Here is a 6663-nt window from a genome sequence, read left to right on the forward strand (position 1 = left end):
ATACTTTGAACCATACAGGAGCTCCTCCAGAGGCCGAGGCACCACAGAGCATCATTTCAATGTAAAGGCTCCCAACAAACCAAATGCATTTTGATGACAAAAAGAATACTATCATGGACTCCTCCTTTGATCTATCTAAACTGTTTTCATAATTTCTAGAATAACAAGTATAAACATATTTTATGAAAGCAGAAATACTGGAATTCACCAAATTATTCTGATCTACAAATAACCTAAACCTCCTTAATCAGCTTAAGCTTAACATTGTAATGATGTCAGTATACAGGCTCTTTTCCTTTCAATATTTGAGATCTCTCATCAGTAAATATAGTAAAAAACCCAGAATAAACAAAGTAAAGGTACAGAATACAAGTGAAACAAAATAGTATACAACTTTGCAATTCAGTAATGTAGTGAATTTTTGAATGGCATCCAAGGAGGAAAAAGGTGGTGGGAAGAAAACAAAATGCATACCATAGCAAAAATCAGGTATTGTGATAAATAAATTGCTTTTATGCTGCCAATAATTGAAACTACATGACGTTAACACATTCCTGACATGCTTGAAGAGATCTGCAAGTCTTTTTTTTTTTCTTTTGTATTACAGAACAGCATCAGTTTCTAGTTTATTTTGGAGAAGAAATTTGTCTAGTTATGTTATAAGCAACTCAAAGCAGTTTGCTCACAGAAGCTGAAAGGTTGAATTTTAGCCTATTAGACACGGTAATGGAAGCGAAAGTTAACATTTCAACTCAAAATCAATTAAATAGTGTCTCCCAGTGGTAATAACTGGTATTGCAAACTTAAAAGTACTAAAATGGTTGATGACTAACTGAAATCCAGGGAGAAAAATTGGAAGCCTAACAATGCACGAATACAACATCATTTCCTTTTCACTAAAATAAAAAGAACATCAGCATGTTCTTTGTAATGCTGTATAAAAAAATTTAAAGCATAAATGCGATAATCCAGGTAATTATAGGCTTGTCAGTCAAAGTGCAATCCCAAGCGAAATAACAGAAAGTGTAATTAATACGGGATTCAATAAAAATAATTAAAGCAGAGTGTTATAATTAATGCCAGTTGACACAGGATTACAGAAGATAGACCTCGTTAAAAAAAAAACCTTGATATCTTTCGTTGGTAAGGTTATAGTTTTGTTGAGTAAAAGCAATATTGCCACTGTAATAAAAATTCTGCTAGGAATTTAAAGATTTTGGAAAACTAGCTGTTTGTCAGCATATACACAGCTTTTCTTGAAAGCTGCAAATCAGCATGGCATATATTAAATTGACTAAGGAAAGTTTAACTAATAAGTGTTAAATAAATGTTATCTTTAGATTTCCTCCTAGGGTCATTGTGGAGATTTCTTTTGCGTACTCTTGTGACTGGCGCACCAGACAGAGGACAGGCCACTGACCTACATCACTTCATAAACTGGGTCCCAGATAGATAAAAATTAAGATAAAGTTTAAACTTCAAGCAACAAAGGATGTAAGCCATGCTTACATAGCAGGGATCCTGTCTAGGAAGTACTGACTCTTAAGAATATTTGAGAACAATGATAGATGAATAACTGAACCTGAGCCATCAGCACAATGCTAATACAAAAAAGAAAAAAAAAAGTCTAATTCTAAGATGCATATACAGGAGAACAAGAAGTAGGAAGATTTTTCCATAGTATCTGTTTCACACCACGGTGCAGTTTTCAATTCTAGTACACACAATGAAATGAGGATTTTAAGCAATGGTATTTTCTTCAGAAATGAAACACAAAAAGATTATAAAGTTGCAAAACATGAAAAATGAAGAGTTCAACCTGTTTAAGTTATCAAAGAAAAAAGCAAAAGAAGTCATTAGATGACAGCGTAAAAGCAGAAGAGGAAAAGGAAATTGATGGGAGATAGCTTTCCAGTTTTACAAATACATCATGAGGCAAAAACCAAGGTAGTAAAATCTGACTAGAAATTAAGTCATTTTTTTCCAACAATAAACATAATTAACCTTGGTACAGCTCCTTTAAGTAGAAAGAGATTTCCAACTGGGAATATTGGTGAAAAACAGAGTAATATAAAAGCATGTGCTACATCAGTTAGACTAAGCTTCATTGACATGCTGACCATTCTGACCTAATGGAATAAAACTCCCAGACCTTCAGCTGTGACATCACCACATATTTCATCACTCTTGCTAACAAATGCAGGAAGTTTTCACATACTTTCTCACAAATAAAGACAAAGAATTCTACTACAGAAATGCAGCTACAAGTAACGGAGCCATGGATACTGGTCTTGATTTTACATTCTTTTGTTCAGAAAACACAGGCAGCTTCCCTTATCAGCTGCTTATCTCTGCTGCATAGTAGGAAGGAGACTAAATCTCTAAGACACTAAGTATTGGCATCCAGAGTGCAACTAGGCAAGAACTGTGCATTATACTTTTTTTATGAGTGCAAGGAACAGCATATTAATCCTGAGACCATTCTAGATGTGGGTACTATTTTTTACAATATTTAGCTTTTACTGAGCCAGCAATCCAGGAGAAGGAATCTCCAAGAGAAAAGAAAGCATTTATTCAGTTTCATATGAGTTAGAAGCAGATGCTGAAGTGCCAGTTGCTCCAAAATTGCTTTGAGAATGGAAGAACCAACTTCAAAGATATGCTATAAGATAATCATAGAATCATAGGGTTGGAAGGGACCTCTGGAGATCATCTAGTCCAACCCCCCTGCCAGAGCAGGGACACCTTAGAGCAGGTTGCACAGGAACGCGTCCAGGCGGGTTTTGAATGTCTCCAGAGATGAAGACTCCACCACCTCCCTGGGCAGCCTGTTCCAGTGCTCCGCCACCCTCAAGGTAAAGAAGTTCCTCCTCATGTTTAGGTGGAACTTCCTATACTCAAGTTTGTGCCCATTACCTCTTGTCCTGTCACTGGGCACCACCAAAAAGAGCCTGGCCCCATCCTCCTGGCACCCACCCTTTAAGTATTTATAAGCATTGATCAGGTCCCCCCTCAACTGTCTTTTTTCCAGACTAAAGAGACCCAATTCCCTCAGTCTTTCTTCATAAGAGAGGTGTTCCAGTCCCCTAATCATCTTGGTAGCCCTATGCTGCACCCTCTCCAGCAGTTCCCTGTCCTTCTTGAGCTGGGGAGCCCAGAACTGGACACAGTACTCCAGGTGCGGCCTCACCAAGGCAGAGTAGAGGGGGAGGATGACCTCCCTTGACCTGCTGGCCACACTCTCCTCTATCTCAGTGATGGAGTTCTTGGAGGGGAAAAAAAAAAAAACTTTTTCAAAAGAGAAGATACAATTTCTATTGATTCCATGACTGTGTGGATCCCAGACTTTAATAGTCTCTTCTTTGTGTTACTCCATCTTTTTTTCTTCAGACAGCCTGTATTGGACCTCATAGCTTACATAACCTCATCTTTTAGGCTGTCTACTGCAGAGTTGTTTATAAACACAGTAGCCAACCAGAATATAATTTGCTATATAACATTTCTATTTACTTTTCTGTCACCATCTTAAACACAAACTTGGCTGATGAAGCCAAATTTAGCAATGCAGCCTACCTCACAACAGGAGGGAGGGAGAAGGGTATAATAACAGACCTTACAAACACAAGGAAGAAATCCCTTTGCAAGAAGAAAACCCAGTAGTTGCTTTGCCAGGGCAGGAGAAGTGAGGTCTATCAAGAGATATATCCAGGTTGTGCTAACTGACAAATACTGGTAAGCAGGGGAACATTAAATGGTCAACAATGTATCACTCCTATATTTGAATACCTGCTTTTGCTTTGTGCACGTTCCATTTCCACATATACATGCCTAATAGCCTACATAATACATTTTTACTTTTGCATTCAGAATGAGTCTCTTAGGTCATACTGTTTTCAGGCATTTGTCAGATGAGTCAGGCTTCAAGCTTGGGAAACTTGAGCCAAAATCTGGTATACTCCAATGACCTGAAACATTTCTTTGTCAAAATATTAAGCAACTTCTATCAAAAGGTACTACATTGAAATTCTGCACTGCATCTCCTGACATGTTTTTCCAAACAGGGAGACCTCCTGAGAGGCTCACTCTTCCCAACAGAGGCAAGAACAAACATGCAATTGAACTTTAAAAGAATTATCTCACTCATTTAAAATAAAAGCTTCTCTAGCACTCACTGGTGTTATCCAAGAGACCACTGTATGAAGGAAGGAATACACTATGAAAAGAATATTTGTACTGCTTTCTTTCTGTTCTGCCATGTTTTGTTTCTCAAGCGCTTAGTGAAGGAAAATTGCAATGAAGAAATGTATGTGTCATGGTTTGGGCCCTCATCATTCTGCAGCAGTGCTGCGCTCCACCTTCCTTCTTCAACATTTGATGAGATCTTCTGACACTTAGAACATTTTTGCAGCTTTTATTTTAAAATAATAAAGATGCTCTTGTTATCTCGTTAGTTTTGTCTCTCCCTGCACAAACTCCTTGCCATGTATAAAACCAATTACCAGATGAGCATGAAAGCTTGTCTCTGATCTCATTGGGACAAACTCAGTTGTTAGATAAAGTGTAAACAGTTCTCTTTGGCTTTAGTGACTCAGCCTTTGACTGACTTTTACTCATAAGAGGTTGTTCTCCAAGAAAACAAGGAAGGGAGAGGGGAAACTGTGAGAATTTTAAAAATTTTCCAACTATTATAAATAAGCATGCAGCTACTCAACAGTATCAGCAATGCATGAACTTAGCCAAAAGTCCATATTTTTCTCTGTGAAACAGTGAACAAATAAGAGCAGTGATCTCACTCACCTCCATTTAATTAACCTTCATTTTATTGCAGTCATTGAATGACATTGAGTAAACACACTGGTCCGTGTTCATCACTGTGTCAGCAATCAGCATCCACTACATTTTAAATGGAATTAAATGTCTTTTCTCCCAAATATTGTGTTTTTCTTTCCCTTTTCCATCACCGCTGATTTTTTCATCTTTGTTCCTGCTGAACAAGAGTTCCAACATTTTGGTCTCTCTTTCCCCCTTTCCTCTCACATCCTGCTTACATAATATGTCTAAAATCATCTTGACTACCAAAACCAAGTCTACACTTTGGTTGTCTCTCACTAAGTTATAACACCTCCTCCTCCCCATATGTTTGAGAACTTGGCTTCTGCAAATCAGTTTCTTACAGATGGTACTCCCATTTACTGGCACCAATTGGTTACTTAGAAGTATTAGTCATTGGAGATACACATTTTATAAAACATGTGAAAAATAAGAAAGTAGAATAAACAGGAACATACAGTGACATACTGCCTTGGCTCTTTCCCAGTCTTTTTTCCTCATAAGGACAAATACTAGATAGTTTGCACCAAGTATTTGTGTTCAAGTGAGGTTATGATGTAGGCAATTAATTAATATTGAGAAAGTATTAATGCTTTTTTAATAGTCAAAATAACCATCCCCCAAATGCCATACTAACAATGTTACAGCCTTATTTACAGAGCACTGACTCAGATCCAGAACCAATGGACTCACGACCTTCCACTGCTTTTCTTGTGCAAGACTTAATCTTCCAGTGCCTTTATCTACCCCTCCATAAATATGAATAATATTGGTGCCTACTGTAAATTAGCTGACACTACGGCTTGCCTGCACTCCTCACACACCCTATCCCCCTTCCCCACCTCAGCTCCCTGAGCGCTGGCAGGTGATCACACAAAACCCAACAATCTGAGGAACGGACCTGGGATTTCTCCTGGAAGATGCCATGAAAGACCATGGAGGTTCACACACATGCATTTATGGAGGACTACGGCTTAGCCACCGCGAGACAGCCTTGTTCTGTTCTTGTTCTTCCCTGGACCCCTTTTCAATCCTCCAGTGCCTCCAACACGAAAAACCACATCACTGCCTTTGTAATAAGAAGCCTAAAAACAAACAGAAAACCCTACATGTATTTTCACCACAACAACCCCAACCTAATGCTACTGCAGCCTAACAGTCTTCAACAGGTTCTTCTCATTTGCCTTCCATGGACACCCCAACCACTTTTTCAGCATTTCCTCCACCGTCCCCCAAACCTCTCAGGTTTCCCTCACTGAAAGGGAACGTGTCCTCTCTGCTCACCCGGCCGCACAAACTAGGGCTCTCCCAGCGCTCAGAACCTGACCATGACCGCTCTCCCTCTCAGCCCCCATCTCCTCAGAGCCGCTTCCCCTCAGCCGCGACTCCGGTTCCCTCAGCTCGCTCCCGCCTGGCCCTCAGCACGTCCCCTCTGCTGCCACCCCCAGTTCCCTCAGCTCGTTCCCGCCTGTCTCTCGACGCTTCTTCTCAGCTTGTGCCCCGGTTCCCTCAGTCAGCTCACTCCCGCCTGCTACCACCTCCAGTTCCCTCAGCACGTTCCCGCCTGCCCCTCAGCTGCGGCCCCGGTTCCCTCAGCTCCGGCTCCAGTTCCCTCAGCTCCCGCCCCGCTTCCCTCAGCGCGCCCCCTCTGCTGCCGCCCCGTTCCTCAGCTCGTTCCCGCCTGTCCCTCGACGCTTCCTCTCAGGGATGGCGCCGACTACCTCAGCTCGCACCCGCCTGTTCCTCGGCTGCGGCTCCGCTTCCCTCAGCTGCGGCTCCGCTTCCCTCAGCTCGTTCCCGCCTGCCCCTCAGCACGTACCCTCAGCTGCGCCG

The sequence above is a fragment of the Vanellus vanellus genome, assembly GCF_965231255.1.
Source record: "Vanellus vanellus genome assembly, chromosome: 11".
In the NCBI taxonomy this organism is placed as follows: domain Eukaryota; kingdom Metazoa; phylum Chordata; class Aves; order Charadriiformes; family Charadriidae; genus Vanellus; species Vanellus vanellus.